Raw genomic sequence first — 25,737 nt, 5'->3', positions numbered from 1 at the left:
AGTATGCATCCAATGAAGTGAGCTGTAGCTCACGAAAGCTTATGCTCAAATAAATTGGTTAGTCTCTAAGGTGCCACAAGTACTCCTTTTCTTTTTGCGAATACAGACTAACACGGCTGTTACTCTGAAACCTATACAGAGAAACAAATCCAGTGAAAATAAAGATAAAGCCATTGAATTGAAATGTTAGGTAATCTATATCTGGAGCCACCTCTAACCAATCCAAGAAGCAGCAATGCTTAACATCACCTTTCTTCTTTGATGCATCAAGTGAGGAAAATCACCACATGCGAATTCCAGTGGAAACATACTGTGATCCTTTCCTTCTATACGTGTATATTTCAAGTTGCTGCTCTTTCTTTCTGATTACCCACAAAGGGCCAGCTGTTGCATGTGGGGAAGGAGAATATTTTTGCAAGCAAATAAAAGCTGAAATAACCAAAGTGAATTACATAGGATCAAAAAGGCTTCAATTTTCACAAGGGAAGGGGGGAGGTGAGAAATCAATAAATACAGAATCAGAGAAAAATCCACAGCTGAAAAAGAAAATTCAAGAGTAAGACCAATACCTGGCGAGGTAACTCAACATGACTCAGTTGAAGAGCACTTGAAGAAATTCATCTTTCAAACGGCAACCGGTGCTGAGAGAGATTTAAATAAATGAAGAAAGGAAAAAGTTATTAAAGATTTATCATACTTTGATGCAAGAAATTTTGCCTTCATAAAAAAATCAAAACGACATATGATGCTATCTCCAGAATCACAGAGCTCCGTTGTAATCATCCAGCTCAGAATCACTCTGGGCTTTAGAAAGAAATGAAAAAATCCTGTGCCAGTTGAGTGCCTAATTCAAATAAAAAATAAACAAAACCCCCAGCCAAACAAAAAGACCCCAACCAAACAAAAAAACTGAGATGGCTGATGATGAGATGAATAGAGATTCTGAAAGAGAAAGTGCCAGATTGTGGTTTTTGGTAACAGATTAGTCTTTTAGTATTTATGCTGTATTTGCTGCTTCATGCTTCAGACTTTGTTGATGATAATATTTCTATAGTGACTGCCATCCAGTGATCTCAAAGAGCCCTGCTATTTAATTGAATTAAGCTTCACAACACTCCCATGAGGTAGTAATTATTTGTATTTTAAAGACAAGATTTTAAAAAGTGACTACTGATTCTGGGTGTGTCAGTATTTGGACACCACAAAGGAGCCTCATTTTCAAGACCCCCTAAGGTGTCTCAAGTTGGACATCCAAATACTGAGGAACTCAAAATCACTGGTCATTTTCTGACAGTCTGGACTTGGGAAATCTGGGGAACTGCTTCCGTGAGCAGTCCATGGCCACACCAGACTAGATGCTGACACAATCTAAAACCCTCTCCTATCCTCACTCCTGGTTTTCTCAGTAGTAGACTATATTGCCCTGCTGCTTCCCTTCAATAAATGCCTTCTAACTGTAGTCAGCTTGCAGACTATCTTGTATTTTTCAAACTGTGCACTATTTATTTACTGGCACTCTCCAGTGAACAATGTGAAGGAAATGATAGATCTAAGATAACTTTATCTGAACTTGCTTGCACAGTAACTCTGTGGGTGTTCTGCCAACTCCTTGTAAATAGATCTGTGCATTAGTGGTGACAATTTTTGCACTGATATTTCCCTCATTTTCACCATTTAATTTCAGGTCATCGTGTGTCACTGAAATAGCACATTTTGGTCAAATTTTGGAGCAGCTGGGCTTTATTTATTTATTTTTAATTTTAAAGATGGGGCTTAATATATTTCAAGCATATGTGTGAAATAATTTTTACTGGGATTTTGTGGGGAAGGAGATAAATGTGCCATAGATTCAGGCATTTATTATGCCACTGACCCTAGTGTTTCTGTCCATAATTCCTTCTCCAGAATAGACACAGTGCATTCTCTTATGTATATATACTTGACTTTCTAACCACATGTCCAGATGATTGTTACAAAGCAAACTAAAGAAGTGACAGTATTTGTTTTAAAGAGGAGGAGCATGATGGCATTTAAGCCAGGCAGCAGGCCAGAGAGATCAGCATGATCAACAGCAGGCTTGATATAGAACAGGAAGTTTAAATGAGAAATTATGAGCCTGTTCCACATCCCACTGAAGATGATGAAGACTTCCATTGACTTCACTCAGTCAGACCCTACAATGAATAATTGCACCCATTCCTCTCCAGAGATATAGTTTGACTTTTGAGCAAATGCTTATGGAGAGCTCCTTTAGCATTTACTGGAAAACCAATTGTTCGCATAATATTTAAGACGGCATATAGCATTCTGTAGCAGGGAAATAAATCTGTATGAAACACCTATTTAGTTTCCATGAAGTCTATTAGTTTCATCCTTATCCAACTCTTTACAGCTTACCGGATGTTGTTGTTTTTTTAACTTAGTTTGAAATAGTTGTCTCATCTTCCAGATTTTTAGGTGTTGAAAGTGACACTCACCTAATTCAGTAGCTCAAGAAGTGCCAGAAAAATACTTAAATATATTACAGATGCAGAAATCCCCTTGGATGAATGTATTATGGTGACAGATCTGCCATCACTCATCTCAGTCACAGCTGTTCATATTGAAGTGAAGGGTATTACTGTGGCATCTTAGAAACGCAGTTTGGACTGCATTGAATTTAGGTAATTTCCACAAAGACAGCCTTGTACTAGCACCTTTGTTCCATCATTTGAAGAAGTTCTTATTTTCTTTACATCGCTTCTTTAATGACCTTATTATAGCATAAGTGCTAGTTCTGTGTATCCTGCTGGGTTGTCATTGCTATAGGAACCTTATATTTTTTGACTTTCCATGCTTTGTGATTTCTCTACCTTGATAATGTTGCATGAGGGTAAGATTTGCATTTAATTACACTGTTTCAGCATCACCTTTAAAAGCTAGGTTTCCCTTTTCAAATGTGCTAAATATAAATGGGAGCCATGAAGGAATGTGCGCAGATCAATGAAACAGCACTGATAACTACTGCAGGCAGAGTAAGAAAAGTCATTTAAGATGCCTTGAGCCAGTGTCCCCTAGGTACTTTCTACTGCAGATGACTGTGTACTCACGAGCATCCACATTCTCACTTCACTGGAGAGGAGTTGCTCTCACTATAACTCTGTGCAGAGTTTGGGCCCTACGTAAATGTTAGACATTGTTATTTATCGAACAGTGAATTTTACCAAGGCACAATTAGGTCATGATCTGATGCCTATTGAAATCAATGGTCTCTGTGTCAGGCCCTTATTCAGTAAAGGTATTTTTGTAATTATAATGCATTGGGAATATCTGAACATTCAGAGGTCCTTTGACTGATTCCTGTGTGATGTTAGGGGTCTAGTACACTGGCTGTAGTGTGTAAGAACTGCTTTTTTATACTATATTCTTCCAATATTCCAAATTTTAGACTGATCAGGGAGTTTTCTTTAGTGATTCCCTCTGGTCCCCCAAAACAAACACAGCCCACCCACCCCCCGAATGTAAAATTGTGAAATACACTAAAAACAAGCAAAAAAAATTTTAAAAAAATTGTTTTTGGCTGGAAATAGGCCAATTTGTTTGAGGGGAAAAATTAAATCTTCCCAAAGTTTAGTCAAATGTATAGTCCTTATGATCCAGTGAGAACATGAATGCTTTATCAAGGAATAGATTAGTTACAGTGTGCCCTTGTTTGTTATGTATTTGGCACTTAAGTAATTTTGTATTTTTAGAGAGATTCAATCAGCTAATAATTTAGTATGCTGGCAGGGTAGTATTTGTGACTCTCTTTTTGTGTTTCAAATGGATTTTGACAGGGTGGGTACATATAAGTATATACCTAACTACACAGGTAAATATTGCAATCACAGATTCCTGAAGCAGTCTTGTATCATAAAAAACCATGGATCTGGTACAATATTTTGTAGGCCACAATATGCATAGGACCAGATTGTGCCATTTAGGAAACACTTTCCCTTCCTTTCCCCTGACTCCCTAAGTATCTCTTAATAGCCATTGCCCTTCTTCCTTCCCCCTTGAGGCAATTCAGTCTCTTTGAAATTTGTTTCCATCTTATGTTCTAATATTTTCTTTAACTGCAGGACAATTGCAAGGGTTTCTGTTATGATGATCATGTAATGCATTCCCTTGAAGGCTAATGAATACTTAGAATAATAAATTTTGAAGGTTGGCTTTGGAAATTCTAAAACAAGATTTCATTGAAATGTGGAGACCTTTCTAAAGGTATAGTAAGGGAGAAGGGTAAAAAGAGAAATAGATGAGTAGATCATCCAGTGCTTGAGGCGGATGCACAAAAGTTATCCAGCTGGGAAAAGTATGTTTAGAAATTTTAATCAAAAAGGGAGGAAAAGTTTATAAAAGGCTTTTGGAAAGCAGATGGTCAACGTTTTTCTCTTTGTCTAGACAGAGAGATAAGTAACATGCAGGTTCTCTTTGTCCCTTTCATTTTTCTATGTTTTAAAGGGAATTTTTGTTTATGGGTATTTGATTATTTACTTACACCTCTTTGGATATTACCAGATCATAAACATTTTGCCATTACCTGTGAGTAGACATGTGGGTTGAACATTTTGGAGGCAGTGTTTATAGCATAATAGCTTATATTAAAATACATTCTTCTCAAAGAAACTCAGAGTTCAAATAACACAATGAAAATGTAGCTTTCAGGGACAGAGGGAGGCAGCCCAACTAGTGCATTGCACAGGAGTGGGAGAAGAGGACATTTTGGACAAGAATTCACTGCTTTTATCATGAATGCCATAGAATTTTTAATGCCCATGAAGTACAAACAGGATTCTTTGTGACTTAAGGTCTCATATAAGGCACATAGTAAAATTGAGTATATTCACCTTAGAAAGCTGAAGAGATTGTTATTCCCTTACAAAGAAGGGGAGGGAGGAAATAGGGAAGGAAAAAAATTAGTGATTCATGATAGTCAGCAGAAAAGGACATCCATCAGCAGTGAATATATACAGGGAGGCATTAAAATTCTCTTTTCACTTTTTCTGGGAAAAAGACATGTCTAAGCTACATAATTTAATTAATATTTAGGCCTAATCTGTAGAAAGGATAATTGGCTTATTTAAAAGATGATTAGATTAATGTTGTTAATATGATGATGGTTAAAGTGGTTCTAAGCATTTCCTATTAAAAAAATTAAAACGCTCTGAAAGACATGGGGCATGGAGATGATGGTGGGTGAGTGGTTGTGTGTGTATGTATGTGTGTATAGTATAATTTATGATATATGAGAGAAGGTGAATGGGGGAATATCAGGCTATTTGGACCCCAGAGCTGCTGTTTTCTCCATTATCTGCCACTTTAATGGTATGGGGGATAGACAACAGTAGTTCCACCTACAGCCTTGCTCAGTGAGAACTGCAATTCTACTTGTGAGTGGCGATTGTGCTGAGAGCAAAGTGGTTTATCATAAAAGCAGATCACTCTGAAGTTTGATCAGTCCTAATGGGTAGGTCCAAGGGAAAAGCAGTTTTGGAAGCATGGTGTATTTGAACTTCGTTTGCGAGTAACAGCACTGAGGTTTCAAAGTCTAGGACATAGGAGATTTGGTTTGGGAGTGATGGCAGCAAATATTCAACTGCTAGCTTGTAGAAGGGAGACTGGATTATTTTGTTGTGGATGTTAAAATAAAAATGTTCCTTGGTCTGAGAATTTAAATGTATTGTGCTAAGTATTGCCACCCAGAGTGTTCAAAAATCATGAGTTAGGCTCCCCAAGGTGGAGATTGGCTTAAAAAATGTGAGAATTTTAAAATTAAGTTTGGGGTTCTTTTTACTTGCCTTTTTGGTTTCTGGGCCTTTAGGAGTCACTCAAGTAATGTTTCCAAGCTTTGTCTAAAAACTTGCTTGCTTTCTTTCTTTAAAAAAAAAGAAGAAGGAGAAGAAGAAGAAGAAGAAGAAGAAAGCTGAGATTCTATGAAGTTACCTGACTCTAATATCTAGGACCTTAAGAAAAACACCAAACGTTGCAAGACTTAAGATAAAAATGCAAGAGTTGGCAACACCGATATTACGGTAGGCTGACTTGTAGTTTGCCTTCCCACTTAGAACCTGTTGTATGAGCAGAGAGACATATGTTTAAGCAGAGAACTGGAGAATGACCTATCTGGAAGTCTGTCAAATTCTGCCTACAACATATCCTGGTCCTTGCTAGGAACAAGAACTCTGAGTCTAATTTATCTCCAGAGAGCCAAAGGCACATTTTATAATATAACCCTGGTGTATATTTGTCTTTCTCTTTCTGTCTTAGGAGAGTCAGTTTAGCTAATGCCTAACTCTTCCCAGGAGTGCCCAGGTGAAATTCATTCTCCTTATAAACCCACTGAAGTCTAGGAAACATTCAGAGTGGTTTAAGCCAGGTAAAAGCAATGGAGAAACACAATTTATGCCAGGGCTGAATTAGACCCAATGAAATTTTACCAGGGATGAATTTGACCCCTACTGCATAAGCTGGAGGCTTCGCTCAAAGTGATGCTCATGTACACCTCTCGCTGGGTCACAGCTAGGAGCGGAATTTGGGTCTCTTAGTCATGTCTGTAAATCATCAGTCACCAGCTGCTATTCTTTTTCTTAGGGTACCTTAGTTCTCCATAGTGTTGTACTCTTCATGGTAGAGAAAAGATAGGATTTGGTTTTATAATTGGAGATGCAGAGGGGCTACTGTATTGAGACCACTGGAAATACACACCAACCCTGCCTCTCTACGTCGTAGCTTGTGCTACCTAGTGTCATCAAACAGTGTATCCCTGTGTCCTGCCCAGGACTAAGCAGTCATTGAAGGGATGGCTAACTACTCTTTACATAAAGTGGTGATTTCATTTTTATGTACAGTGTATGTTAACAAGACATTATTGGCAGATAGACTGTCTTGGTTAAAGATGGCACACTGATCTATTTCTTTATTTCACCATACATATAAACTGTCTTTCTGTTCCTGTTGTCACTCTTCTCGGCTAACCTGCACAGATGGATAGAATGTCCTACACTGGAACTTAAATAGGGCAACGTTCTCTTTAATTGGACCCTATTGCCTTATTAATTGATATTGGAGATGGGGCCAAGTTTCAAAGTTTGTGCCCATATTTAATAAATACTCTTTCTCGTGTTAGCCAACAGCAGGGGTTCCCCCAAGGAAAAAGAAAAAAAAGTCATATTGTTGACTCAACCCTGTCTTTTATGAAGCATGCTTAAATCATTATTAAACATGATTGATTTCATTTGAGATGTATAACAAGATCGAAGTCAGAATTACAGACACCAGCATAAAGTGAAGAATTGTGTTTATTTTATTTATATTTTGCTTTTGGATTATAGGACAATATTGTTTTTTAACTGGTCTTCCCACTGAGCAAATTCAACTCCTTTAAATTGTGCAAACTTCTATTCATCTTGTCATGGGGACTAAACAAAATTAGCATTTCTTTCTGTCTCTGCGTGTACCTCTTTCTCCCAGCATTTACCTTGGCTCACAGTATGGTTTTTGCTCAGATTTTGAGTGGCTCAGAGAAATCCTGTAGCTGAATATTTTGTAAATGGTTGGACTATGTTATGTCCATGTAAATGTGAGGATTGGTTCAGAAGAAACCAGCTAGCAAGGTCTCTTCCTTGAAGGTCACATCTGGAGCAAGAAATAAAATTAACGCTTACAGAGAAGACTAAATAGAAATCTATCTAGTGTGGGGTTCCGTTCAGTGCCATTTCGCTGCAAGGTGAGGAAGATTCTGCCCTTTCACCCATCTCCTCCACTATTGCACATAAAAGTGGATTGTGAAGTGGGGTGGAATTAACCCTTTGTTCACTGGAGACCAGGCAGTACCTGTGCATCTTGTTACAGATACTAATAGCAACTGTAGCTAAATCTGTAATAAGTGTATTTTTTTCAGAATGTGTGTGTGTGTGTATGTGTACACACACACTTAGTCTCCTATAGTGTTTGAGAAGTTATTCTTTCCACTTCATTTCCTAGCCCAGATAGCACAGCATAAATTCTCCAGGTATAGTGTATATATGGTGTGGAAGGAAAGTTCTTTGTAACTCCAAAGCATCCAATATTAAAACTGGCATTTGTTAAAATGTGCAATTACTGGACATGGACACTGAAATTAAGAAGGTAAGTAGCATGATAAGTATTTCCACATATAAAAAAAAAAAAGCAAATCATATATTGTCAATCTGAATGAATTGTTTTAGTTTAAGGGAACATCAAAACTAAGAAGTAACAAGAGATAAATCCTCATTTGAGAGCAGTGTCTGTTTCCTCCCTAAAATGGTGCATCCACTATGGTTTACAAAATGGCAGCAGGTCCTGCAGACAGGCAGATTTAGAAATTTAAAGGCATAGTACAGAGAAAATAAACAGATAAGTTCCATAGACTACAATGTGTATTCTGAAAATGCAGTATGCTACTTTCAAATTCTTAGTGAGTAAGGAAGGGAATTAGGGTACTAGCTTGGGACTTGGGAGATGCAGGTTTAATTCCCTGCTGGTGCCACAGATTTCCTGTGTGACCTTGCATATGTCACTTAGTCTCTGTGCCTCAGTTTCCCATTACTAAAATGGGGATAATAGTGCTTCCCTGTTTGACAAGAGTGTTGTAAGTGTATTATATATATATATTAAAGACTGTGAGGGCTCAGATACTTTGGTGATGGAGGCCATGGAACTACAGTAGATATTAAAAATGTATTTTGATATTCCCACACGAAGCCACCAATCCTACAATAAGCTTTAGCTGGCTGAAGGAGTCAGCCAGTGTAGCACCTCAGGACTTTCTACAGGCCAAATTATCCAAGCATAGATTATTAAAAAAATATTTTCTGACATTTTGAAACTAGGTATCTTAATTATAGTTGGTTAAATCCAAAATGGCTGACATTTTGGTAACTTAAAAAAATATGTCTGGTCTGCATGAGAAATTTAAGCCCAAAATAATGAGATTGGAGTGAATATGGCATAATTCCTTAGGTGCAACTCTACATCAGTCCCCTTCCATATCAATATATAACTTTAAAATAAAGATATAAAAAAGTAGAAGGGCCAAAACTTTACACAGATTTTTCCTGCTTAACTCTTATCCAGCTTCTCATCCGCTGTAATCCCCAGGTCCTTTTCTGCAGAACTGCCGCTTAGCCAGTCAGTCCCCAGCCTGTAGCAGTGCATAGGATTCTTCCATCCTAAATGCAGGACTCTGCACATGTCTTTGTTCAACCTCATCAGATTTCTTTTAGGCCAATCCTCCAATTTTCTAGGTCACTCTGGACCCTATTCCTACCCTCCAGCATATCTACCTCTCCCCCCAGCTTAGTGTCATCTGCAAACTTGCTGAGGGTGCAATCCATCCCATCATCCAGATCATTAATGGAGATGTTGAACAAAACCAGCCCCAGGACTGACCCCAGAGGCACTTTGCTTGATACCGGCTGCCAACTAGACATGGAGCCATTGATCACTACCCATTGAGCCCGACGATCTAGCCAGCTTTCTATCCACCTTATAGTTCTTTCATCCAATCCATACTTTTTTAACTTGCTAACAAGAATACTGTGGGAGACTGTATCAAAAACTTTGCTAAAATCAAGGTATATCACGTACACCATTTCCCCATATCCACAGAGCCAGTTATCTCCTCATAGAAGGCAATCAAGTTGGTCAGGCATGACTTGCCCTTGGTGAATCCATGTTGACTGTTCCTGATCACCTTCCCCTCCTCCAAGTGCTTCAAAATGGATTCCTTGAGGACTTGCTCCATGATTTTTCCAGGGACTGAGGTGAGACTGACTGGTCTGTAGTACCCTGGATTCTCCTTCTTCCCTTTTTTAAAGATGGGCACTATTTGCCTTTTTCGAATTGTCTGGGACCTCTCCCGATCGCCACGAGTTTTCCAAGTTAATGGCCAATGGCTCTGGTATCACATCAGCCAACTCCCTCAGCACCCTTGGATGCATTAGATCCGGCCCCAGGGACTTGTGCATGTCCAGCTTTTATAAATAGTCCTTAACCTGTTCTTTTACCACTGAGGGCTGTTCACTTCCTCCTCATACCGTGCTGCCCAGTGCAGCAGTCTGGGAGCTGACCTTGTCTTTGAAGATGGAGGCAAAAAAAGCATTGAGTACTTTAGCTTTTTCTACATCGTCTGTTACTAGGTTGCCTCCCCCTTTCAGTAAGGGTCCCACACTTTCCCTGACCTTTTTCTTGTTATAGAAACCCTTCTTGTTACCCTTCACATCCCTTGCTAGCTGCAACTCCAATTGTGTTTTGGCCTTCCTGATTACACCCCTGCTTGATTGAGCAATATTTTTATACTCCTCCCTAGTTATCTGGTTACTGTTATCTGGTCCAAGTTATCTGGTCCAAGTTTCCATTTCTTGTAAGCTTCTTTTCTGTGTTTAAGCTCACCGAAGATTCCTCTGTTAAGCCAAGCTGGTCGCCTGCCATATTCGCCATTTTTTCTGCACTTCAGGATGGTTTGTTCCTGAGCCCTCAATAAGGCTTCTTTAAAATACAGCCAGCTCTCCTGGACTCCTTTCCCCCTCATATTAGCCTCCCAGGGGATCCTGCCCATCAGTTCCCCAAGGGAGTCAAATTCTTCTTTTTTGAAGTCCAGAGTCCGTATTCTGCTATTCTTCTTTTCTTTCTTTTGTCAGGATCCTGAACTCGACCATCTCATGGTCACTGCTGCCCAGGTTGCCACCCACTTCTACTTCTCCTACCAATTCTTCCCTGTTTGTGAGCAGCAGGTCAAGAGGAGCACGGCCCCTAGCTGATTTCTCCAGAACTAGCACCAGGAAGTTGTCCCCAACACTTTCCAAAAACTTCTGGATGGTCTGTGCACTGCTGTATTGCTCTCCCAGCAGATGTAAGGGTGATTTAAGTCCCTGATGAGAACCAGGGCCTGTGATCTGGAAACTTCTGTTAGATGTCTGAAGAAAGCCTTGTCTACCTCATCCTCCTGGTCTGGTGGTCTATAGCAGACTCTGACCACAACATCACCCTTGTTGCTTGTGCCTCTAAACTTAACCCAAAGACTCTCAACAGACTTTTCTCTGGAGCTCTGAGCAATCATACTGCTCTTTTACATACAGTGCAACTCTTCCAACTTTTCTCCCCAGCCTGTCCTTCCTGAACAGTTTATACCCATCCATGACAGTGCTCCCGTCATGTGAGTTACCCCACCAAGTCTCTGTTGTTCCAGTCATATCACAGTTCCTTGACTGTGCCAGAACTTCCAATTCTTCCTGCTTGTTTCCCAGGCTTCTTGTGTTCGTGTATGGGCACCTAAGATAACTAGCCGATTGCCCTACTTTCTCTGTGTTAATCAGGAGGCCTCCGCTATTGCACCGTACTCCTTGTGTTTCCTCCTGGTATCCCATTTCCCCACTTACCTCTGGGCTTAGGTCACCATCCCCCTGCAAACCTAGTTCAAAGCCCTTCTCACTAGGTTAACAGGCCTGCCTGCGAAGATGCTCTTCCCTCTCTCAATTAGGTGGATTCCATTTCTTCCTATCAGTTGTCACTCCCCGTCCTTAAATAGGTTTTACATATAGCAGAAACCCTTTGTTTTCCAGTGTGGTTTCCCTGACCCGCCCCCCCTCCCCCTTCAGTGGAAAAATACTGGTATTCTATCAGGGAGTCCAGTACCATGTGATGAGATCACATGACTCTGCAGTGTCAAAGCAGCCATGAGTCAGAGGTGATTTGTGGCTTCTCAGGAAGCTTGGGAGATTAGCATCTTTAAAGACCTGTTATTCTTCCTAATGGCCCATCCAGACTGATTGCATTCTGTCTGGTGGGCCTTCCCCAGGTGTAAACCCACTTGTAATTGATACAAAGTTAATATTCCTAACTTCAGATACAGAAATGATACATGCATACAAATAGGATAAACATATAAACTAAATCGTAACCTTTCCAATGATACCTCATATGACCAATCTTGCATAAAATACATCTTAGATATGTTATAATCATATTATAACAACATTTCTATGAAGAATATAGGTGTAGTGTTGCAGGGATCTCACAAAAGTGGCAGCCTGAGCAACAAAATGGCAGATGAAATTCAATGTTGATAAATGCAAAGTAATGCATATTGGAAAACATAATTCCAACATATAAAAGGATAGGGTTTAATTTAGCTGCTTCCACTCAAGAAAGAGATCTTGGAGTCATTGTGGATAATTCTCTGAAAATATCCACTTAATGTGCAGACACAATCAAAAAAGCTAACAGAATGTTAGGCTCCATTACAAAAGGGATAGATAAGACAGTAAATGTTATAATGCCGCTATATAAATCCATAGTACACCCACACCTTGAATACTGTTTGCAGTTCTGGTTGTCCCATCTTAAAAAAAACCCCACCCATTAAAAATGGAAAAGGTATAGGAGGGCAACAAAAATGATTAAAGGTATGGAACAACTTCCATATGAGGAGAGATTAAAAAGACTGGTACTATTCAGTTTGGAAAAAGAGATGATGACTAAGGGAGGGACATGATTGAGGTCTTTAAAATCATGAATGGTGTGGAGAAAGTGAATAAGGAAGTGTTATTTACCCCTTCACATAACACAAGTACCAGGGGTTACCCAATGAAATTAATAGGCAGCAGGTTTAAAACAAACTAAAGGAAGTATTTCTTCACACAACTCACAGTCAACCTGTGGAACTCTTTGCCAGAAGATGTTGTAAAACCCCAAACTGTAACTGGATTAAAAAAATAGTTAGATACTTTCTTGGAGGATAGGTTCATCAGTGGCTGTTAGCCAAGATCATTAGGGGTGCAACCCCATGCTCTGGACGTCCCTAAGTCTCTGACTGCCAGATGCTGGGATTGGACAACGGGGTATGGATCGTCTGATTGCCTTGTTCTGTTCATTCCGTTTGAAACATCTGGCATTAGCCACTGTCAGAAGACAGAATACTGGGCTAGCTGGACCATTGGTCTGACCCAGTATGGCCATTGTTATATACGAGTGTACATTTTAGTGTCCAGTTGCTGTGTGCAGCTGCACTGACTGCATCCAAACTGGGTGACTGCATGCATCTTAGATGCCTAGAGAACTATTTTGTATGTACGGGATTTTCATACAGTAAATTGAGTGTGCAAACCTAGGAGCATCATAGCATATACAGAACTCAGGTTTTCTTTTTTTAAACATTAGCCCCCCAAAAGAGTAGGACTCTCTTAAACATGGGGCAGGGCCTGTTTCTCCATTCCATCACACCTGTTTAACGCTGCTGTAATTCCATTGACTTCACTGGAGTTATTTTCAATTTACAGTGGTGCAATTAAGAGGAAAGGAGTCTGGAGAGTTTTATATGTTACTGAATATCTTGTATTTGTCACTACTTTTAAGGGGAAATTTAAAAGGGAAGGAGGGAGGAATGGGGGTTGGGTTTTTCATCCTATTTCAGGGATGCAGTTAAACGGTAATTATAATCGTATGCAATGCAGTGTTGCTGTGGAACACAGCAGGGACTAATCTGTTATTTATCTCTGGTTATTATCCAAGCTAAAACTATAAAGAGAGAAAATCTTTTGTTATTTTTGTTATACATCTAATTAGGCATTAAGGCTACAACAGCATTTTCATGAAGGGATATATTTAAGATTTTTTTTGGAATTGCAATAGTAACAACATTTGTTCTGTGTGGTAAACAGAAGTATTTTTGGCAGTGGAATGCTTTAGTTTTAAAATTGCCAAGCATTATTTGCTTATGTAAGAAAATTCAACCACTGACTGTGTCTGTGAGTCATGTGGAAGCAGGGCTGGAATAAATGTGGTTCTATAGCAGAATGAGAGGGGATACTGTAAACATGCATTATTCTGTTCACAACCTGAGCAACTTATGCTACTCTGTTATTAAGAGGGGAAGAAAGAGGGATAGTGAGGGGAGACTTAAAGTCAAGCCTGGATATTCTAATGTAATTTGGAAGGGACAGCAGAGTTGTCTAAATGATAATAGTGTTTGACAGTCTGATATGTATTTATAGCTGTTACCAGCTCTGTCTGAATACTGTATAGGATTATCTGGGATTTTCTGGGTTTATCACCACAGGCATGCAGGATTAACAGCCTGAGGAAGTAAAAAAGAATTATTCAGCCAAGCCAATCCATATATGTATATAGCGCCCTTCGCACAAGGTCCCCGAGCTCTGTATGTAAAATAGCATCCCTGCCAGAAAGCAAGACAAAATCAAAATCTTCAGTCTGGACTGGAAATCCAAAAAGGAGACAGACTGCTGAATATCTCTTAGTAACGAATTCCAGGGGATGAGCACACAGCAAATAAGAGACCCTAGTCATCAGAATCCCCTAAATTAATACTAAAGACGTTGAGGAATTTCTTGGTGCTTAACCAGAGCTTTCACAGTGAGGCATCAGCAAGTCTCAGGGACAACCAGGGGTTTTAAATGAGAACAGATGCATTTTTAAAAATGGGAACATAGGATTTGCCATATCAGATAAAACCAATGATCCAGCCAGTCAATATCCTACCTCATGCAGTGTCTATGTACAGTGTTCATAAAAAATGTATGTTGGCATTGCGGAAAAATATTCATGATGGAGTCACATGAGATTCACCTGATTTCAAAGGTTTTGTAACAAACTCAGCTCAGTTTTGTAGAAAGGTTTGCTAACCCTTCAGTTGATCTGAGCCGCCTTTTATAGCAAATCTGGGTCAAAATATGGGTTTGCATAGAAACCACACAAACATCCCCATTATTCCCCCTGGTTTTGACTGAATCTTTCTTTTAGTGGTGGGGATAATTCAAATGCAAAGTTTAAAGCAAAACTGAGGGGGGTCTGATTCTTTTCTGTCTGGCACCTTGTTCAGCCATTAAATCCTGTGCAAAGTAGGTATAGCAAAACACCACTCTGATCTGGTAGCATTTTGCACTTTTCAGGTGTGAATTAACTACACCAGGTGCTGCACTGAGCAAAATAAAAGGAATTGGTTGTACAAACCCTGCAAAACTAAGGCCCTGATTCTTCAAACACTTAGGGACCTGCTTCACTTTGAAGTCACTGGAAATGGTCAGGAGCTTAATGACACCGCTCGCAGATACGTAAAGCATGTATCCAAATGTTTGTAGAATTGGGGTGTAGGCTGCTGAGACCTATTATTCAGCTCTATTATCAATGTGTGCTTTTGCGAGAGAGAGGAAAAGAACCTTGGGACGTAATTCAGTGTTGAAAAACAAATATATGTGCCCTATACAAAGTTACGATTTTTTGTACAGGGTGAATATTGCTCAACATACATAGCTTTTAAGTTTTTCACTTGGGTAGCAGTCAGTACGTGTTCTAAGTTAAGGGTGTAGCAAACACAAAAAATGTATACTGCGTTTGTATAATGGGATGAATAAATTACAGATGTCACAGTGAGTTGGAGGCTGTGTAAAGGATATCAGTGATGGCATTAGTGCAAACAGATTCTTCTCCACCCCGTAGAAATCTCCTACTTTGGAGGCAAAGCCTCCAAGTTAAGTTTCTTATGCATTTAAAAGAAATATTTGAAAATTTGGGGGGGTTTTGACAGTTTTGAAATAAAATTTAATGGAGACATTTTCCTTCCTTTAAATGTATTTTGATTGCTTTAAATATTTATTAACAACAAAGGAAATTAAAAGAAAACATTTGTTAATAAAAAAATGAAGGTAAGCATTTTAATAGCACATATGCCAGGAGAGTCAGTACTATGATTTCCACAGCTCTGTAGCATAGCCACATTGTGAGTAAGTATTAGCAGTTGAATTATGGCCTGGATTTACTTGGCCCTGCAGGACCCATAAAGGGGAGACATATTCCCTCATTTCTTGGAGCGGTCCCCTGGATTGCTGCTGTGGGTAAGAGGTAGAGAAGGCTTCATAGGATTAGTACTTTCTGCCCCACAGGCAATGACTGGAGAGTGGGTAGGATTTTGACTCTGCCCCTGCTAATCTTCTGGTCAACACAGATGAGCTGGCTAAAAGAGGGAGGGAAATAATCTTTTCCTGGACAGGAATGGTACCAGATTACTTCCTTGTGGAAGCCAAGGGACAGCAGAGACAGAATTTTTGCCTCTTAGAGTCACAATTTGTTCTCTGAGCTCTCCCTGGGTTTGCACAGGCCTACACTCTATTGCTTACACAGGATTAGCCTCAAGGCACAATCCACCTTTTAGGTATTAGGGCTAACATAAAATGGAGGGATAGGAGATAATACATAATAAATGTATGTTTTTAGGGGCACTGCAAATTCAAAAATAAATGAATTTAGGGATAAAATTGCAATAAGATCTGGAGGTCTGTCCCATGTGTATCTGTGTGCAAAGATGGGATCTTAGTGATTTAAATTTCATACTGGTTATTTCACATAGTTGTAATGCTAACATTACTCCATTGCATAGTCCATGTTCCTGAGTGCAGCCATTACTGTTATGGGCACCTGGGCAGAAATATTTTGTCTTGTATCATGATTTTTCTTTTTTTTTTTCTTTTCCGAAACATGATGGAAACAACAATATTAGAATTTTCCTGCAAAACAAAATTCTGGGGAAAAATTATTTTGAGTCTTTGGAAACTTTTGTTTTGATAAAATCAAAATGTATTCTTCAGATTTTGACTTTTTAAAAATTTTATATTATTTGATCTCAATCATATATAATGTGAAATGAAAAGTCATTTTGAGATGGAAATTCAAAGCATTCCATTTTCAAATCCCTTTTCAACCTTATCAAAACACTTCTTTCAGTTTTTTATTTTTAAGCAAAATTTTGCCAAAATCTGCATGTTTGCACAAAATGTTTTGCTTTTGTCAAATCAGCATTTTGCAAAGGAGATTCATTCTGCTGGAAGATTTCTGACCAGGTCTACTGTTATGACTGAAGGAGCAAAGAGGCATTTCAGTCTGCTGACTTCAGGTTAGTATTAATTGTCTGCAAGTTGCCTGTTCTATTCTGCAGATCCTTATACCACCCTCAACACTGCAGCATTTGAACACCTTCCAGTAGGTCATTAAGTGACAGATGGTTTGTTTTCTCTCTCTCATCCTCTACTCAGGACAACATTTGTGTTTACTGTAATGTTTTATTTTGGTAGTGCTTTTTTTTTAAATGTACCCATTGCTCTGTGTGTATTAGAGCAGACAAGGCCAAAGAAGTGCTCCCTAGGACTGAAGGTGGTGAGGTTTGTGATGGCCCTTAGTTCCTCTGGGAATTCGACCCACAAGCCGGGACCAGACCCCCAAGAAAGCTTTGCCTCTTGCACAGACAAGCTTTACCTTTGAGTTACCTTGTAGTACCCATACATGATGTTTGTTTGTATCTATAAAATGTGTATACAACTGCATGGTACAGTAAATGAACATCAGATGAACTCCACATCTCATTTGAGCATATGCACACACATACACACACACACACACACACAGTCACTCACAACACAGAGTTCTACAGTACCTAGACAGAAGAAAAAAAAATCTTAATTTCCATGAAGCTATCCATAGGGTTACCAGGCTAATAAATGAAACATGAATTATTCATCAGTCTGCATGTCATATGGCTCTTTTAAATTACAGCTGATGAAATGGCAGAACTGTCGGATGCTACCATTCCGACAAAACCAATTTAATTGTAAAGACACAATAAAATGTCTCCCCCCTTTTTAACCATTTGCTCTTTTAATGAAACTAGAGGTAGCCTAGGTAAATTTCCATAATATGCAGCTAACAAGAAATAAAGTATATTAATAATATATGGGCCTGAAGTGCATTGGGTCCACGTGAAAGGACCTTTTGCGCAGACTATAATCACAGAAAAGGGGTCTCATATTTTCTGTGCAACTTATTTAACATAGGCATTGCTTATATTTCTGAATTTTCCATATTAGTGCATGATGTGAATACTCTGGAGTCCACTCAGCTGAAGTGAGCAATATTTTTTTAAATACCTTTAGGAAAAGTTCTTTGTTTTATTGAAAATTAACAAAGGAAAAAATGTCATGTTTGGGGAAATGGAATTGTTTTAGAGTGTGACATTAGGAAATTTATCTCCTGCCCCTCAAGTTCCCCCTACAGGATATATTTTTCTCCTCTGATATTTACTGATATTGTCTATAATCAATGTAGTCAGCAATACATTGTTCATAATGTTCCCTTCCCTCCCACCTCGCTCTAACCAAACAAGATAAAAGTGCAATGATAAATTGAAAAAGAAAATTCATAGATCAAATCCTCAACTGTTGTAAATTGGCGTAGCTCCACTGAAGTCAACAGAGCTACATTGGTTTACACTGGCCCCTTATTTTTGGAGCGCATATTTAGGATACAAGGACAGTACAGTTATTTTCCCCTTCATTCCCTCCCTACACACTTCTCGGAAGATACATTTCTCCTCCTCCTTTCGGTACAATGAGATACTCAGTCATAATATTACAAATGAATCTGTTAATGGTATCTCACAAAAATATAAACTTGGACACATTTTCCATGCTTGAGTTCCTAAAGTTAGGTACCTAAATCCATATTTAGGCACCAAAATAAACAGGTCTGATTTAGGTTCCTCTTAGGCACCCAATTCTGAAACTGTTGATCTTTTTAAATGAAAGCTTTAGTTTTAGTATTTGTTTTGTTTTGGAACTTAGGAGCACAGGATGACAATCTCATCGAAAAGTACCAGCTTGCTGATGTGCTGTGAGCCAGCGCAATTTGACCGTGGGTATGCAGTATTGCACACTATAAAAAACACTTTCAAATATTTGTGACATCATGGATGAAATGCTCACGTTTCATCTTTAGAACCAGGTTTGAAATCTAACTTGAGCTGCTAAGAAAAATGAATTGTATGGTCTCCATTCAAATCTCCAGTGAATGAGAACTCAAATCACACAGACAGACATGACCCCCGCCACACACTATCCTGGCAGCTGTTGTCCAGGAATGAACAGGGGAGTGAATTACCTCTCACTCCAATGTAGTCATGTGGAAATTACCTTATTACCTGGTCCCAGTGTGGATGATAGGCACTATAAACTGAAGTATCCCAGAATGTACTATTGCAACAGCAGTGCAAACTATGCTGAGTACTATTGCAACAGCAGTGCAAACTATGCTGAATAAGCCAAAATGTTTTGTTTTCCTAAAGCACTGCTGTGTTGCGCATTGACCCATTACAAGCATAAGTGATACAACCAACAGTTTTGTGCAATCAATTCTCCCTGCAATGGTTTGCTTACCATAAGAGCTCACCTTAAAATGAAAGAGATCTTCTTGAGTCAGGCTTAGGATCTTTAGCAAGGAATATCTACGTAGAATATAAGAACGGCCATAATGGGTCAGACCAAAGGTGCATCTAGCCCCTATCCTGTCTTCCTACAGTGGCCAATGTCAAGTGCCCCAGAGGGAATGAACATAACTGGTAATCACCAAGAGATCCAAAGATCTGGAACTTCCTAGATGTGGAGAAAAAGAAGAACTTCATTGTGGTTCCTGCCAATCTAACCAACTTCACAAGCATACAAGTCCATCAACAGAAAAGCTTAATGAGCTGGGTTCTGCCCTGCCTCACACATCAACAGAATTGTTCGCTGAGTTCTGACCTCAGAGTCTTGCTAGTAGGTGATGACTTAAGAGGCAGAAAGATCCCAACTTGATTTTCAGATCTCCAGCTGAGTTATCAGGGATGGTAGTTAGGAAAAGCATCTTCTGACTTTTAAGCTGAGCAAATCAGACACGAAAAACATTGAGGTAGAACAAATGTGGAAGTTGTTACACATGATCATTTTTATAGAATTATTTTTTTGACTACAACTGAACTGAAAAGTAGGCAGAAAGTGCCATAAAGACCTCGCTTTTTCGGTTTGGAAGTCTCATATCTGTAGAATAGCTAAAGAAGCAATTCCTAAAATATCCTGAAATCCATGAAGAAGTGTTTAGCAGCATCACAGTGTTGCCATGCAATCGGTGAATAGTGAAATCATTTACATTATGCCAGAGGTGTACCTCTTGAGGTACTGTGTCATGAAGGTGAGTACCAAAGGAAACGTATTCAATGAAAACTCCTCATTTTGTTCTCATTCATAGAGCAGGTGCCCAACAGGGGAGAAGAGCCAGCATGGCTTCCTCCTCCCCCTTGTGTTCCCTGAATTAAGGTTCAAGCACAACCACAGCCCCTATGCTTCTTTGAGCAGAAAGCTGTTTCCTACTAGTACATCCCTGAGGTGAAAGACCCCTCACAAGGGCCAGGATCATAGCCTTGACCTCCTCCATGCTGGCCAACCATAAAAAGTGCTTTCCGTATCCATCAAAGTGGGAGGGTCACGGTGGTTGTACTCCCCAGATGGATGGGCATTTCTCTTGGGTCAATGAGGCCTGTGACAGTCTGGCCTCATATGGCTTGCTCATTTTTCAACTGCCAACCACGCGTCTGGATAATCAACAGCTAAGACAGCCTGATCAGCCACCCAAGTTGGTATAGTCTGGTACAGGAAATATATATTTTTGTCATAAAATGACATTCTGATACTTTGCAGTCAGACAGAGAAGTGATGTCCCTCAGCGAAAGCTAATGGCCTATGTAAGCATTTGTCCTGGGACCAGAGTTTTGCTGCAGAATTTTGCTGCAGTCTACTCATTTCTTAGAATTTTAACAGAAAAGCCAAAATTTCTAGTCTTGTAAAACGAATATTTCTCTTTCCAGCAGATTTTCTCCCTCAAGAATGACTGTTGGTCAAATGATCCCAAATGAGCTACATGTTGGAAGCCAAATGGCCCAGAGATCTTGGACCTGATTCTAATCTATTTTTCACCAGTTTTACCTTGGCATAACTCCACAGATGGGAGTGGACATAGTGCTGATTTATACCACATGCAAGTGAGATCATAACCAGGCCCATTTACTGCGAAGTGCAAGGAATCTAACAGAATGAAGCCTTGTTAAGCTTATTCATCTGACCTGGTTGAAAGTATAATTACCTTCTACAACCAGAGAAAAGTGATTGTATGAAATCTATTGTGCAGATCTATTTTATTTCATTTTACAAATCCCGATAAAATCAAAACCCTGGAGATGTACAGAAAATAAAATACCATTCACCAGGTCATTCTCTGGTATGCTCTTTATCCAGGAGTCCAGCTGGTTGGAATGTCATTTTTGATCGTGTGAATTCATGAAGGCATCATTTCTGGAAAAGCTTAAGTACATGTAAGTTAGCACTTCTGGCTATGGAACATAATTTTTAATGATGGACAAACTCAAAATGTTCAATTTCAGAAAAGCATTTGCAGTTTGTGGTGATTCTCTGAACTGGACATACCCCCTGAGTTTGCTGAAAATCTCACTTAAACGGGCTTTCTTGAAATATTTCCAATACAGCTTGCTTTCTCTTCAGACTACAGATGGCTTAAGAGTAGCCTTATGCATAGCATTTAATATCTGGACTCCCATTCTTGCCTGGAACCAGGAAGGCTCGTGTAGAGCTGGTCAGAAAGTTTTTGTAGAATGTTTTAAAATGAAAAATACCTATTTGACCAAAAAATTTTCACAGAAAATTTTGGGGTTGTAATCAAAAAGTTTTGGGTTTTAGTTTTAAGTGAAAATTTTAACAAAAACCCTGAAAACATTTGCTGAAAATAGATTTTGGAAAAAACCCAACCCTTTCCTATTTTATTTTTTTGACAAAAATCAGAAAAGTTTTCATAGGAAATTTTGAAAAAAGCCTGACTATATAGATAATTACTTTGTGCGTGTGTGTGTTTCTGTTAATTGAATATCAGGGTTGGGAGGGACCTCAGGAGGTCATCTAGTCCAACCCCCTGCTCAAAACAGGACCAATCCCCAACTAAATCATCCCAGCCAGGGCTTTGTCAAACCTGACCTTAAAAACTTGTAAGGAAGGAGATTCCACCACCTCCCTAGGTAATGCATTCCAGTGCTTCACCACCCCCCTAGTGAAAAAGTTTTTCCTAATATCCAACCTAAACCTCCCCCACTGCAACTTGAGACCATTACTCCTCATTCTGCCATCTGCTACCACTGAGAACAGCCTAGATCCATCCAATTTGGAACCCCCTTTCAGGTAGTTGAAAGCAGCTATCAAATCCCCCCTCATTCTTCTCTTCCGCAGACTAAACAATCCCAGTTCCCTCAGCCTCTCCTCATGAGTCATGTGTTCCAGTCCCCTAATCATTTTTGTTGCCCTCCGCTGGACGTTTTCCAATTTTTCCACATCCTTCTTGTAGTCTGGGGCCCAAAACTGGACACAGTACTCCAGATGAGGCCTCACCAATGTCGAATATAGGGGAACGATCATGTCCCTCGATCTGCCGGCAATGCCCCTACTTATACATCTCAAAATGCCATTGGTCTTCTTGGCAACAAGGGCACACTGTTGACTCATATCCAGCTTCTCGTCCACTGTAGCCCCTAGGTCCTTTTCTGCAGAACTGCTGCCTAGCCATTCGGTCCCCAGGCTGTAGCGGTGCATTGGATTCTTCCGTCCTAAGTGCAGGACTCTGCACTTGTCCTTGTTCAACCTCATCAGATTTCTTTTGGCCCAATCCTCCAATTTGTCTAGGTCCCTCTGTATCCTATCCCTACCCTCCAGCGTATCTACCACTCCTCCCAGTTTAGTGTCATCTGCAAACTTGCTGAGGGTGCAATCCACACCATCCTACAGATCATTTATGAAGATATTGAACAAAAACGGCCCCAGGACCGACCCCTGGGGCATTCCACTTGATACCAGCTGCCAACTAGACATGGAGCCATTGATCACTACCCGTTGAGCCCGACAATCTAGCCAGCTTTCTATCCACCTTATAGTCCATTCATCCAGCCCATACTTCTTTAACTTGCTGGCAAGAATACTGTGGGAGACCGTGTCAAAAGCTTTGCTAAAGTCAAGGAACAACATGTCCACTGCTTTCCCCTCATCCACAGAGCCAGTTATCTCATCATAGAAGGCAATTAGATTAGTCAGGCATGACTTGCCCTTGGTGAATCCATGCTGACTGTTCCTGATCACTTTCCTTTCCTCTAAATGCTTCAGAATTGATTCCTTGAGGACCTGCTCCATGATTTTTCCAGGGACTGAGGTGAGGCTGATTGGCCTGTAGTTCCGAGGATCCTCCTTCTTCCCTTTTTTAAAGATGGGCACTACATTAGCCTTTTTCCAGTCATCTGGGGCCTCCCCCGATCGCCATGAGTTTTCAAAGATAATGGCCAATGGCTCTGCAATCACATCCGCCAAGTCCTTTAGCACTCTCGGATGCAGCGCATCCAGCCCCATGGACTTGTGCTCGTCCAGCTTTTCTAAATAGTCCCGAACCACTTCTTTCTCCACAGAGGGCTGGTCACCTTCTCCCCATGCTGTGCTGCCCAGTGCAGTAATCTGGGAGCTGAGCTCGTTCGTGAAGACAGAGGCAAAAAAAGCATTGAGTACATTAGCTTTTTCCACATCCTCTGTCACTAGGTTGCCTCCCTCAATCATTAAGGGGCCCACACTTTCCTTGACTTTCTTCTTGTTGCTAACATACCTGAAGAAACCCTTCTTGTTACTCTTAACATCTCTTGCTAGCTACAACTCCAGGTATGCTTTAGCCTTCCTGATTTCACTCCTGCAAGCCTGAGCAATATTTTTATACTCATCCCTGGTCATTTGTCCAATCTTTCACTTCTTGTAAGCTTCTTTTTTGTATTTAAGAGCAGCAAGGATTTCACTGTTAAGCCAAGCTGGTCGCCTGCCATATTTACTATTCTTTCTACACATCAGGATGGTTTGTCCCTGTAACCTCAATAAGGATTCTTTAAAATACAGCCAGTTCTCCTGGACTCCTTTCCCCCTCATAAGGGGGATAAGGGGCAGGAGATCCCAGGGGGCAGTCAGGGGACAGGGGGCAGTTGGATGGGGCAGAGATTTGGGAGGGGGCAGTCAGGAGACAGGGAGCAGGAGGGGCTGGATAGGGCTGGGGTTCTGGGGGGTGGCGGTCAAGGGACAAGGAGTGTGGGGGGATGGGTCGGGAGTCCCAGGGGGTGGGGATGTGGATAGGGGTCAGGGCAGTCAGGGGACAGGGAGCAGGGGGGTTGGATAGGGGGTGGGATCCTGGGAGGGAGCGGTCGGGGCAGGGGGTCCTGGGAGGGGGCGGTCAGGGGGCAAGGAGCAGGGAGGGTTGGATGGGTGAGGGGTTCAGAGCAGGGCAGTCAGGGGGTGGGAAGTGAGAGGGGGCGTACAGGGAGTGGGGCCCAGGCTGTTCGGGGAGGCACAGCCTTCCCTACCTGGCCCTCCATAATGTTTCGCAACCCCGATGTGGCCCTCAGACCAAAAAGTCCCGTCCCTCCCCCCACCCCGATCTGGGGGGGTGGGAAGGGAGAGAAAGGAGAAAAGCCAGCTAAGCTGTAGCAAACATTTTCACATCAATTAGGTCCTGAGAGTCTAATATGATCAAAACTGTATCTTTTCCTGGCTAGAAAAATAAAATTGTTCTTGTAGCACCAATGTACTAACATTTAGTTTGCTGACATATTCGGTTTGTTTCTGTTGACATTAGTGCCATTTTTCACATACCTGTTACGCAATTTTATGTTATTACTTCACAACACATCATTTATGTCACTCTCTTTACTAACATGGGGTCATTATCTTGCCAGTCAACAATGACAGATGATTTATCCAAAATTCTGTGACACTGGGTAGAGAAAAAGAATAGCTTTGCTTCATATTTTTGTGCTGTGTGAGTGTGACATTGTCTTACCTTGATTTCCACTCCCTTGGAATGTTTTCCAATGCAGCTTTGTGTCTGCATTCCAGCCTCACCAGGTGCTTTATACAATCTTTAGGTAGAACAGGAGGAGAGAAAATGTGTCTTTATTTGTGGAAGATGATTTTCATGTTCCTCTTTGCCTTTGGGTTATGGCATCCACTTGTATCATTTACCAGTAGAGGCTGATGAACATTTGCAAACAGGGTTTTTGCCAGTATGTGTAAGATGAAGCATGGGGAAATCTGCATACGGTGAGCTGAAAAATATGACTCCTCTGACTTCCTGCAGGGTATTTTACCGTGATATGCAGGTTGTTTTCAAATCCCCACCTGAACAGAAGCTCAGTAATGATATTTTTCACATCTGATACAAAAATAAAAACAGAATGTATTAGGCAGTTTTGGTTGGTTTGTTTTTCTGCAAGTGCCTTTGATTGATCAGCCTTTCCACTACATATCCACGCTGTTTCTGAAAATACCACATGAAGGTCTCAATCCTACAACGAGTTCTGTGCGTGTGGACCTCTGTATGCTCTAGATGGACACAGGGCTTTGTCTGGCAAGAGTTCGTTGCAGGATCAGGGCCTCATAGTTGCAATCATTTTCCTTGCCCATTGACCTGATCATTTTATTTCCCCTTCCTTTTGAATCACACCACTGGCTTCCACTTTACCAGTGCGTCAAGTGCAAAATACTTGTGAATGGCTTATTTACTTTTTATCTTGTCACCTTCAACACCACAGCAATTGTAATCTGGTTGCCTCTTTTTCCCTCTTCCCCTACAACCATCTTTGTGACTAATTGATCAGACCAGACGTGTCTATTATCACTATGTTTGTACATTGTGTCCTTTTCTCCCTATCCTTAATCTATCTTTACCTTTTTAGAGTGTATACTCTTCAGGTCAAGGAGCAGTGTTTTCCTCTGTATTTGGAAAATGCCCAGGTCCAATCAATAA

Source organism: Eretmochelys imbricata, chromosome 5 (assembly GCF_965152235.1).
Source record: "Eretmochelys imbricata isolate rEreImb1 chromosome 5, rEreImb1.hap1, whole genome shotgun sequence".
Taxonomy (NCBI): Eukaryota; Metazoa; Chordata; order Testudines; family Cheloniidae; genus Eretmochelys; species Eretmochelys imbricata.
This window is presented reverse-complemented; position numbering follows the sequence as displayed.